General features: G+C 37.8%; 2 long non-coding RNA genes across 2 annotated transcripts; both read right to left on the bottom strand.

Moving 5' to 3' along the window:
* Positions 1-534: 534 nt before the first annotated feature.
* LOC143892730 (uncharacterized) lies at positions 535-8,222 on the bottom strand. Its single transcript, XR_013255597.1, has 3 exons — positions 8,202-8,222; positions 6,445-6,643; positions 535-933 (listed from the first exon to the last, which is right to left on the bottom strand). It is a non-coding gene; the product is annotated as an uncharacterized LOC143892730 (long non-coding RNA).
* Positions 8,223-11,033: 2,811 nt separating this feature from the next.
* Positions 11,034-11,923, bottom strand: LOC143892729 (uncharacterized). Its single transcript, XR_013255596.1, has 2 exons — positions 11,577-11,923; positions 11,034-11,486 (listed from the first exon to the last, which is right to left on the bottom strand). It is a non-coding gene; the product is annotated as an uncharacterized LOC143892729 (long non-coding RNA).
* Positions 11,924-12,306: the final 383 nt, after the last annotated feature.

Genomic DNA, 12,306 nt, shown 5'->3' with positions numbered 1-12,306 from the left:
AACAAGGTCAAGGTCTCGGTCTCTCTCTCTCTCTCTCTCTCTCAATCCTAATCTCTAACCAATTGGGCATACATTAACTTAACCCTAGGGGCTAGATGCTTGTTTGATGGAATGCATACAAAGAATCTAATTCAATTATGCCCATATGTTAACTTACCAACTTCTCCGTAAGCTTAAGCTGTTGGAGAAAGGCGTTATTTATCTTTTATATATACTTTAACACTCGCCGCACGTGTAGCCCACTTGGCAAACACGTGGCAGGTGTGGTCCCACTTTGAGCCGGCTTTCGCATGTGGATTTTTGCTATCCGGAAGGTTTGAACTTGAGACCTTTGGCTTTGATACCATGTTAACTTACCAACTTCTCTATATGCTTAAGTTGTTGGAGAAAGGCGTTATTTATCTTTTATGCTTTAACAGCTTCAACAACCACTACCATGGAATTATTTGGTCCCACCTGTTATCAATGAGATCAGGGATGCTTGTGATTGAAAAAATGGAGACAGGAATATGGATGGCTTGAATATAAACGTTCATAGTATGTGAAGGAAAAGACTTTCTTTACCAGTGTAGACCGATAGTAATGGCCTGATCCAAGCACTGTCAATTTATCAGCTATAATGGACTTTCAAAACTAGTACTGGTTTTACAGTTCTAAGAAGAAGCATAGCACTAGGAGATGCATGTTCAAACAATCATAATGTCTCATGGTGAGATGATCCTTAAAGGGAGCTCAACCACTTTGAACATACAAAATGATCAGAGCTATGAAATGGTTTAAGACACCATGCATTGAAAAGAAACATGAGAGATTGTTGTTATAACCTTTTTTTTTTTTTTAAATCAACTGAATTATTGATAACGATAAAAGAGGCAGAGACTACCCTGATATCATCGCCATTGTCTGCGCACCTGTGTTAAGCTAACCAGAGCCCTGTTGTAGCGATATTGCAAATCATGTCAAAAGCACACAAAAATTTCAAGTGGTTTAAAGTTGCTACTCTGTAATCCAAAATTTAGGCAGAAAACTACAATGCTTTTCAGGTAATATATGGTTTTGGCAGAACAAACACGAATGCCACATGGCTTCTGTCCATGTTTTGCAGAGGTGTCAAAGCATGTCTAAGTGACGTGTCACCCTATCAAGACAAAAATATTTGCATTTGTCTGAATATGTCACAGCCTCATAGGCATTGTGTTTTGTGCCAATCGTACTAAGTGCATTTATCTGAAAATCAGAAAGAAACTATTTTTTTCATCAAGTTATAATATGAGATCTAAACTTGCTCCTAGAAACAAGTATTGTTTGCTGCGAATATCAAAACTTCAGCAGTCATTATATTATCTTTTTAATTTAGCATTAGCTATGCCATTCGAATGTCTTGCATGAGTTACAAACGAGGTTTCAAGTTTTGGTACTCATTTCGGTCGAGAAGGAAATGGGAACATCCAGGTTTTGGATAGAAATTTCGGTGGAAATCCTATAAAATTACAGAAATGTATATAAAATAAGCAAATGATGGACATTTAAGATGAAATTTCATGAAGTGCTAGAATATGCATAATACAAACTAAAAAATACACTGAAAATTCACATGAGAAAAAAAAAACCCGCCCATAACTATTTTACATTTTTTTTGAAAGATGACGTTATTAATAAATGCAAAACCAGGAAGGGGACAAGATGTCCCCAAATCCTGTGATTACATCGACCAGAAGGAGTACAAATTTGGACTAAAAAACATTGCATTCCGTTGTCCTCAATATCAGGAGCCAAGTAGATAGACAGTGTCCCGAAGGACTCCTTCCTTGGCCAGTTGATCTGCCAATTCGTTTGCAGATCTTCTGTGTTCGATTACAGGCTTGGATGATCCCCACCAGGTCCTTAATTTCCGAAATGAGTTGTCGAATCTGCCATGGTCCTTTCTTGCAACTCGATGCCCAAGTAATAGTGTTTGATGAATCCCCTTTGACAATAAGAGGTTCCCTTTTGTTCGAGAAAAACCATTTGAGTCCAAAGAGGAGTGACCTCACTTCAGCCTCATTAGCATCGCAAATTTCCGCCGGTCCGGAGTATGACATTATTACCGTGCACTATTGCACATGTATTTAACAACATTTAACACCTATTGGCATGCGCTATTGCACGTCTCTTAATCCAACACATACCGCGTTCCACATGTAACTCATATAAATATTTATACATAATACATGCACCACATTTTACATGCAATTCATTATTTACATAGATAAAATTATGTAACACATATTAGTATTGTACCCTATTAATCCACTAACGATTTTGGTTTGGTAATGTGTTTCAATTTTGGCATGTGTACACTATTGGCATGTGTTTCAGTGGGGATGGAAACAGACATATTTCAGTTGTTTTGCGGCGATTTCGGTGAAAATTTAAAATTGACTGACTCCGAGACAAAAAAGAAAAAGAAAAAAAAGGGGAAAGACTAGACAGATAGAAGCATTCTAAGGCATGAAACAATTTTCCTATTTTCTGACTTTAGGGTACGTTGAGATTTAGAATATAGTGTAAAATTGTAAATATACAAAACATATCAATACAATCCGTGATGTGCAAAAAAAATAGGGAGATAATAAATTCGACCCTTTTTCCTCCTCAGCCACCCTTTCACCAGTTGTGATAGTAAACTCTTCAACCTCTCGCCAACCACGCATCATGCTCTTTCCTTATCCTCTTACTGTCTTTTTTGCTTAGAAAAATATACTTTTATTTTGTTTATAAAAAAATATTTTTAAGTTCTTTGTACCGGACTTTGTTCAAACTTTCGTTCTATTTTAGTGTTTTCACTGTCAAGGTTATGTTTCTTCAATTTCTCATCGCGACCCAAATAGTGTAGAATTTTATTACTTTAAAACAATGGAAAACAGATAAACCGAAACAAATCCTGAGAAAACTGATAGTAACAAAGATCGGAAATTGAACCTTGAAATCACATCCTTCCTAATACAAATCTTTGCCCACAATCTGTTATGGGTGTGCGTTTAACAACACGAAATATAAACATAAAATATAACCAAAATATAAACCAAGTAAAATGTAAAATGTAAAAAATAAAAAGTAAAATTCAGAAGAAAAAAGAAGAATAAACACTAGCCAGCAAACCAGTCTCCTATATTGCTCAAATAATAAATAAATAACCTCTGTAAATACTGTTTAGTCTTTAAAGAGTAATTAGTATTTAGTAAGAACAAAACCATTAAAAAAAATAGAAGGTATTTAGTAAGAACAAAAGGATTGCGCTTTGGGCATGATAGGGATCTGACAAAACAGACTTTTAATCCTTGAAACCTCCTTAGGACTTCTGCTACTTCTGCTAGACTAAGAAACCTTCACTAGAGACTCCAAGATAATCTGAGAAAATATCACAGTATTGTGGGAGCACTTCAGTACCTACCTTTCACTAGAACCCGTATCATATTCATGTTGACTTAGCACTTCATGAACAATAATTCCAGTAAGAGTGCCTAAAATGATTTCTGATTTCAAATGAATTCCTCAAGTTATCTTTTCCTTGGTTAAATTCAAATGTATCACTGAAATTATAACAATGCAATCACCAAAGAAGCATGTGATTAATCCGTAATCAGTTATTCTCACAAACATCAAATTATCAACTTGGCTTCATGTGAAGGAGAGCATTTTAACCAGTCAAATCAAATCAAGAAGAACATTTAAGCCCATAAAAATGCTTCTTGAGCTAGCATGCATATCCAACTATGCTCTTTGTCCTGGTAGATGGCTCTACTCCATGCAAACTTCTCTCAGCTTTCTACGAAAGCATCTTTTACTCCATTTGGTTAAATTTCCACCTCTCCACACAGGTTAGAGCTGTAATTGTAGTAACAACTATGGAAGCAAGATGTAACAAGTCTGAATACAATCTGAAAATAAAACAAATAAGGAAACTAGGGCCCAACTAACCACCTATAAGGCTCAAGTGATCTCATAGATAAAATAGGTGCAAGGGGGTGTGGCTAGGAGAGTAATGATGAGGCAAACAAGGACAAGTAGGGCTGGAAATAATAACGATCAGATCTCACCGGTAAGAACGTGTGTCACCCTCAGATCTCTAACGTGGGATGCTAAGATGAATGGTGGAGAAGCCCGGACACCCATCATCCCAAGGAAGCAGCAACCATCACCAATAGATCAAGCCAAGGAGGGGAAATATGATGGAAATATGCTTGTGTGCAGCCCAGACAGCAAAGCACGATGTTATGATAGCGCAGAAACAAGGAGGGACTAGGAAACGAAGGGAGGGTGGACTGTTGTGATGGAGAGCCCCTAAAACATTACCATACATGCCTAGAACTGCAGGGACGGCAAGATGGAAGGAAGAGGAGAGCGGACTAAGGGTTAGGGAACAGAACATATAAGAGAAAGAATGGATAGAAAAGGAGATGGTAGGAGAATGTTGCAGGTGATCCAACAATCCAATCAAGGGGACAAGTTTAGGGAAAGAATAAAGATGAGGTGAAAGAAAAGAGAGGGAATCCGAAAGGAAGGAGGAAGAATAGCTCAAGAGGAGAGGAAATCCAAATAGAAGAGGAGGCAACAAGGTATAAAGAGAGATCGAGGGAGAGAAGGAGAGATATGAAGAAGAAGAAAGAGAGGAGAAAAAGAGAAGGAGAAGAAAGAAGGGGAAGGGGAAGGAGAGAGGAAATCCTAACATGGGCGTCCAAGGGCTGCTCAAGATTTCTCTAAAACTTCAGATTTTCCTCCCCTTAGGTCCTTTTAAGTGAACTTTAAGTGAAAAAGGGGGCCCTCCTCCACAAACCGATGGGATATGTAATAACTTAAGTGACTTAAGTTATAACAAATGACCTAAATAACCCCACACTTAAAATAAACAACTTGGAAATAAAAATCCAGTCATAAACATATACTACCCCGTAAATGATCCATAACTTCCTCAAATCACGTCCGAATTGCGTGTCTTGGGCGCTAGATAGGTAGTCGAAAAACCATTCTAATGACACTAAAATCAAGACAAATGGACAAGATTTGATACCTACAGGTAGGCTAAAGATTAAAATGAAAATCACGGTCAAGGCAAAGTAAGGGGTAGTGGTGAGGTGGTGTGTAAATGGCACGGGCCCTAGACGATGTGGACTACCCCAACATCTAGGCTCTAAAATGCTAATATGCTGAAATATAAAGTCCTCCATGTAAATAAAAGCTAGATACATAATGAGTCCCTATATATATGGTGAAAAGACGAGGCCGAATCCCATCAGTCAATATTCCATTTGTTGAAGAAGTAACAAAATAATTACGACTCATGAATGAATCTTTAGCCCAAAACTTATAAAATGGACTTAGAATTTGGATCATGGAGTTCAGATCGATAAAGAGAAGATGCTCCAAGGAGTATAATAGGAGACAAGAAATTAAAAGAAGCTGCATGCTGCCCACAAAAGGCACTAATCAAATAAGGGGCAAAAAACACGATAATCACTTGATATAGAAGCCAATTTTAGCCTTGAAAATTGCATGGGTGAGGACTATTTCTTCTTTTCGGTTTACTTCGGCCTACGATCTATGGGAGGGTTGAAAGGAAGCATGCCACAGTGTAGAATCTCTCTAGTCCATTGATTGTTCAACAATGGGAGGCTCCATCAAATTGGTTGCTTAAGCTTAACTTTAATGGATCTAGTTTGGGGAACCCTGGTCCAACGGGTATAGGGGTACTCAGAGATTCTAGTGGAAATGTTATTTGGGCCTTTTCAGGTCCTCTGGAGTTGGCATATGCTAGCGAGGCAGAGTTTAGAGCCGTCCTCCAGGGTATAAAGCTTTTGTGTAGGGATTGTTTGGATAAGGTCATTGTGGAAGGAGATTGCTTGAATGTTATCAGGTGGCTTACTGGATCGATTGTCCCACCTTGGAGATTTGCGTAGTTCTTTGACGAGATCCAAGACAGGGTGGAAGGATCGTCAATCATATTTAAATATGTGAAAAGATCCACTAACAATGTGGCGGATAGTCTTGCAAAGGATGGGTGTAGGGAAGCAGGGTCTTGAGATGTTTGATTTCCTCCCCTACTGATCATGTTTTTCCTTTGATTGTATATTCTTGTTTTCTTTGTATCTTCTTTTTGTACTTTTGGGTTGACTATCTCGGTCTTCCCCTTTCTCTTTTATTGAAATTGCAATCGTTAAAAAAAAAAAAAAAAAACAACAGAAGCCAATTTTAGCAACAAAAGAAATACAGAGTACCGATACAAGTGAACCTGGGATAACTATTATCTAAAAACGAGCCAACACATGACTAATAAAACCAGGACAGCTTGCAGGGTATTGTATCTTTATAATAGTAAGTAGATGAAAACTAGAAGGATTGTCGCTGTAAAGTAGGTACTAGTAGGACAAAAACTTCTTCTGGAGTGAAAGAAAAAGAATGACCAACCTGAAATCATGACCGCATTCTGATATGCAGCAATGTGCTTCGTCAATGGTCAACAAACAACTTCCCTTTTTAACATGTTCGACCAAGAAGCTGCCTTACTTTTCTTTGATAGCTCATGAAAGAAGAGTTTGGCAAGACTCGAAATCCTCTCATTCACATCTTCCAATCCCATGGCCATTTCATTAATGTAGCCTTTCACCTGATTCAAAAACTGCTTCAACATGTAGCTATTAATAGAAGAGAAAGAGCAATGAGTGGTAAGGCAGCTTCTCAAACCTTCATTATATCATTCAATATGAGTTGAGAAAGCACCAGAACAGCATTTTTACGAACAAAAACTGAAGGATCATGTAATCAGGCATAAATGTTCTCAGTCCAGGCCTCTAAGAGAAAACTTAATGTTAATATAATATCATTAGAACCATAAGATAAAAAGGGAAAACTTGTGGCCATCAGAATCTGTCAAAATAACTTGATGGGCATGTGTACACAATATCAACAGCCTATGTCGCCAAACATCTGATTATCCCAGACCATAGACAAAGAATGACAAAATATTATGTAAAAAAATGGGTTGGGCCCCGCGCGGAGAGAGGGGGGGGGGGGGGGGGGCATAAATTGAAACAAAAAAGAGCAGAATAGAAAAGAAAAAACAGATTCTTGTACAACCTATCACTAGAACCATGAGATAATCAACAAAACCATGAAATCATCAACGAAGAGACTAAAATCAGAACAACCCAGATAAAAAAACATACATTTAATAGGAAAATAGAGAAAAAGATAAAAGAACAAATCATAATTATCACATAAACATACATTTAACAGGAAAACAGAGGAGCAAATAACCAGAGATTCACCAAAGATAATAACCTAATTAGAAAGGTTGCCTTCATGCTCAATAGCTGATCAAGAAATTTGGGATCTGCTAATTCGAATTCAAATTCACATTCGAATTGAAGCTGATCAAGGGCATGGACTTCCGTCAGATTGAAGCATCCAAAACCACAACAAGCAATCCTGCCAGATTGAAAAATCTATTCTTTCTTGAGATCTCCCTTCCTTTTTGTACAATGATGAAATCATAACAAACTCCAAGTCTCACTTCTCTAAGTTTTGTGGCCAAAACATTATCACATTATATTCCTCCATTCTTCTTTGTTAGTTACTTAGTTCCTACTTTCCTCCATGCACAGCCTTTACCGTCTGTTGTATCAACCCGTTATGAGCGGTAAGGCAATAGCAATGATTATGGAACTCCAAATCGAAGATGGGTGAAGGAGAGTGCCGAAGATCTTTTAAACTGCATCGTTAGGGTAATTCCATACGTCATAGACACCAAAAGGGCGGCCCAGTGCACGAGGTTCCCGCCATTGCAGGGTCTGGGGAGGGCTAGATGTACGCAGTCTTACCCCTGCTTTGGAGAGAGGCTGTTTCTGTGACTCGAATGACAGAAACAGAGCATGCTTAAATGGGATTGAAACCTTACCATATTAGGAGAGAAAGATTAGCCATGTTCCATGGCAAAAAGTGCTTCCGTCTGTTTCCCAATGGTAGATTTGAGTCCTTTGTAGAACCCAAAGGTACGCCCAGTAGAAGCTCATTTTAGGATATAAAGTGTTTTTATCCAATCCAATTATAGCCTCACCCAATCCCACCATGCTCATATTGTTACTAAATCTACTTCAATCTGAAGCACAAAGATAGGGAAACTCTAAATATGTGCAAGGGGAAAGAGTACATGACAGAGATCTCACACAGCTGAACTTCTCCATGTTAACTTACCAACTTCTCCAATAGGTTAAGCTTTTGGAGAAAGGCGTTATTTATCTTTTATACTTTAACAAATCTTACTAACAAATTTTATTTTAGCAACAAAAAACAGTACTTCTTTGGTTTTTAGAACCACTTGAATATAGTTTTTAAGAGTCCTCCTAGCTATTGAAAACCCAAATAACAAAAACATAGAAAAAGAAAACACCTCCTACACACAAACACAAATAACCTTCAAAATTAAAACAAGAAGACTGGTGGAATTGCTATTGAGATCAAAGGCATGGAGTAGTTTGAAGATCTAAGAGGACCCATATTAAGAAATCCTCAAAATCTTGATAGAACCAGAACACCCAACAAGAACCTTTCAAAATTAGCTCAAAATCCCGAAAAACAACAGAATTTTACTGCTCAAAAACCAGTAAGCAGATCTATAATCGAGAGGCAATAAAAAAAAACCCCAAATCCCAGGGAAAAAAATGCTCAAAGCCCTTCTCTAAATCCACAAGAAAAATTCTAAAACATACAAATAGAGGGGGAGAGAAAAACCTAAGAACAAAACAAAATACAACAAAACCCTAATCTAAGCAACTGAAAAATAGATCAAAATCAAATACAATAAAAATTCTAACCTACGCAACTGAAAAATCTTTCCTCTAAGGAAAAAACATCATTACTTAGATTGTTTCGACTTAAACGTGTCGTAGTGCAGGTTACATTGTTTCTATGCTTCCTTTTTGTTTCGGTTTTATTAACAGAGTTTTTATATGGTGTAAGCCCCTATAGACTAATATTTTTAAAAAAGTACTGTACGGGCCACACACCATATGATGATCTAAACCATCCATTTGATGGGCCACAACATAAATAAGTTGATTATTTCCATAGGTTGATCCCAGCCCTCCTATCTACAGAAGTTTCTATAATATGCATTTGCTCTATAGATCGGAGGGCCAGGTTCAACCTATGGAAAAGATTTTTTTGGGTCCAACCTTTTACTTTGTAGCCAATCAAATGGACGGTTTGGATCATCCTATGGTGTGGGTAAAAAAACTGGACTATACAGGCTTACACCGTATGAGTTTTTCTGTGGTGGCTGCCTGTGAAGTTCCGCGTCAAAGTCGGCTGCTGCTGGATCAAATGTTAAAGTTGGTGGTACTTTTGTGGTACCACCCGCCCGGGACTTCATGGGCGGCCACCATATAATTTCTCACACCCTTTATTCCATGTTTAGAATCTCTCATCTACAGCAAAAGAGTATTTGAAAACTTAGACATGATCCTAGGAATACACGGTTGGGGGCAAGATCCTAGGAATGAGATTGTGCCAGTCTATGATAGTGGCCTGAAACATTCCAGCGGAAGTCACCGGAGAATTCATCACAAAGCTGAAACCATTGATATTTCTGTTTTATTACAGAGAGATTGGATAATGACTGACATAGACATAGGCGAAGATATTGAATTGCTTTGTTTTTGTTGAGCTTTGAGTTTAAGTAAATGAAGTTGTAAACCGAGTTTTTATATGATGCCCGACCGTGAAAATCATAATGCCCCTTGATTTTTGATCTTGGTCAAACTACCATTTTTTACCAACCACTTAGATCAAAAATCAAGGGGCAGGGTTTTTGACACCAAAAAAATTGAAATGGAGCATTATGCTGATGCTGTGGGCAATCTGCTTGATAGAGACCGGCCCATTGGCCCTCCAAATGCATGTATCTACATGAGAGTTAAATAGATCAATTTCAGAGTTGCTCCGGCGGAACCACCAGTGTGTGATGAAGATTTAGGAGGGGAATCACAAAGATAAAAACTAGAATTGAACTATTTGATAATGAAGGCCATTGAGCTCTCAACATCGATGATATATTTATTAGAACAACCCTGAAAAATAAAGAAAATGGTGTGTGTGAGTCTGATGTTGTTCATAGAAAGGTAAACTGCTCATGTTTATATTTCAGGAAGCTTTTTGTAGAGTGCTATGTAGTTAATCAGGAAATCCGGCCTTAAAATACTACTTCTCCTTCTCATTAAAGAGCAGCCAAGAACTTTTCGATCCTATGCTGCCAAATTAACATTACTATTCTATGAAGGAAGCCCATTTGCGCCAGAGATCAAAGGGTAAAAAGGGAAATGATTTCAGCACAGCTACGATTTCATACATGCGCTCATGTATCTTGTCATTTAGCATTTAATTGTCAGGTAAGTACTTTTTGGGGACAGTAAAAACCCTTTTAAAGCTCTTTAAAAATAAAAGACAAGAAACATGATCGTCTTGTATCAAAACATGTTTGTGTTGAAATCATTTCCCAAAAAAAAAAGTGTACAGTTTCTAGGGATACCGAAATCTTAGTCTTGAACTGAGATTAAAAATCCATCTTTTCTTTTCCTTCATTCAACCGACATTCCCTGGAATGCTGGGAACACCTAAAAACATAGAAAATCTTGTATCGCAACATGCCGGGAGCGTCATTAACAAAATTAGATTTTGGTTTTCATCTCTTTTACTCACTTTGTAGTACTATACTCTCTCTCTCTCTCTCTCACCCAAGAGAAGAACAAAGATGGTAGTTTATGGATATATATCCGTTATTGTACTCAATTAATTACAGATACAATCTCACTAGAATTCATGGACAAAACTGTGAAACAACTAGTTATTCCAAAAGCTTAAGATGTTGGAGAAAGGCGTTATTTAATCTTTTATACTTTAACAAAAACAACTCCTTTACCCATATTTCACACACTCACCTTTTAATATTTTGTAAAGCTCTCAACGGACTAGTTATATATACAGTTACCAACTCAACATCCTTTTGTGAATTTCAATGGGCCGTTATAGAAAATATATACAGTTACCAACTCAACATCCTTTTGTGAATTTCAATGGGCCAGTTATAGAAAGCCATAGACATCCTTTTGAAGAATTTCAATGGACCAAATCCTTGTACTCTCAAATAGGGGTGCTTATTCGGTTTAAACCGAACCGAAATAACCGAAATCAAGAAACCGACTGTTTTTCGGTTACCCAAAGTTTTGAACCGAAACCGAACCGATTGTTTGGTCAACCGAACCGAACCGAAACCGAAAACCAATTTCGGTTTTTCGGTTTTAACCGAAAACCGAATTCTGATAATTAAAATCAGAAACCCTAAACCATATGCCACTACTGTAAGAACAAAATCTAGCACATTAACTAACAAATAATTTCCAAACAAAAAAATTACCTAAATCAGCTCTGAAGAGGATGGAGCAGGAGCCCTAAATCTGCAACAATAAAAGAAAAAAAAGCTGCAAATCAGTAAGAATGAAAAATAAGAAGAGAAGTGGAGAAAATGGGGAAGGAAATCATAGAACCTGAAAACCCTAGGGTTTTGGTCCGTTGCAAAACCCTATTTGCTGAGAGAGTCGAACTCCTTGCCTCCTTCCTCTTCTTCTTCTACAGTTCTATTAACCCAACCAAGGGGTTTGGATATATCAAGGTGTTCTGCAGGGATAGAGCCGGAGTTTGCTCGCCGGAGTTGGCAAGTTGGAGGGGCGGCAGACTAAGAGGAGAAGAGAGAAGAGAGAACCCAGGCTTTTGCCCTTCTGGCCATTTGGGTTTTGTTGAAAAACGAAGGCTAAAAACGAGAAAATGGGGGGTGGATATATCAACGAAATCCCCATGTCATGACTGTAATGGGGCCACTTAGATGAGATGTCAAATCCCCATGTCACTGGCTGCAGAGAAATTTAATCACTTTCTTCTCAAATAAAAAGTTAGAGACAGCTGGCATGCATGATAATACTTTCTTTATTATAAAATAGTTACTTTCTAGTAAAAGTAGAAGTTAAAGGCTGTGGGTTACACTATATTCACTCATGAATTATGAAATACCCTCGTTTCTTTTATACTTTCGGTTCTTCGGTTAAACCGAAATAATTTTGCACGAAAATCGAAACCGAACCCGAAAATCGAAATTTTATAAGGAAGGTAACCGAAACCTAACCGACCGAACTCGGTTCGGTCGGTTATTTCGGTTCTAACCGATTAATGCACACCCCTACTCTCAAAACCAACTCCAGAGCTAGTAGCCTGCAAAAATTC

The sequence above is a fragment of the Tasmannia lanceolata genome, unplaced genomic scaffold (assembly GCF_043159265.1).
Source record: "Tasmannia lanceolata isolate RefF3 unplaced genomic scaffold, GAP_Taslan_0.1 ptg000015l, whole genome shotgun sequence".
In the NCBI taxonomy this organism is placed as follows: Eukaryota; Viridiplantae; Streptophyta; class Magnoliopsida; order Canellales; family Winteraceae; genus Tasmannia; species Tasmannia lanceolata.
The sequence above is the reverse complement of the archived record's forward strand: the minus strand, read 5'-3'. Positions and strand labels throughout refer to the sequence as shown.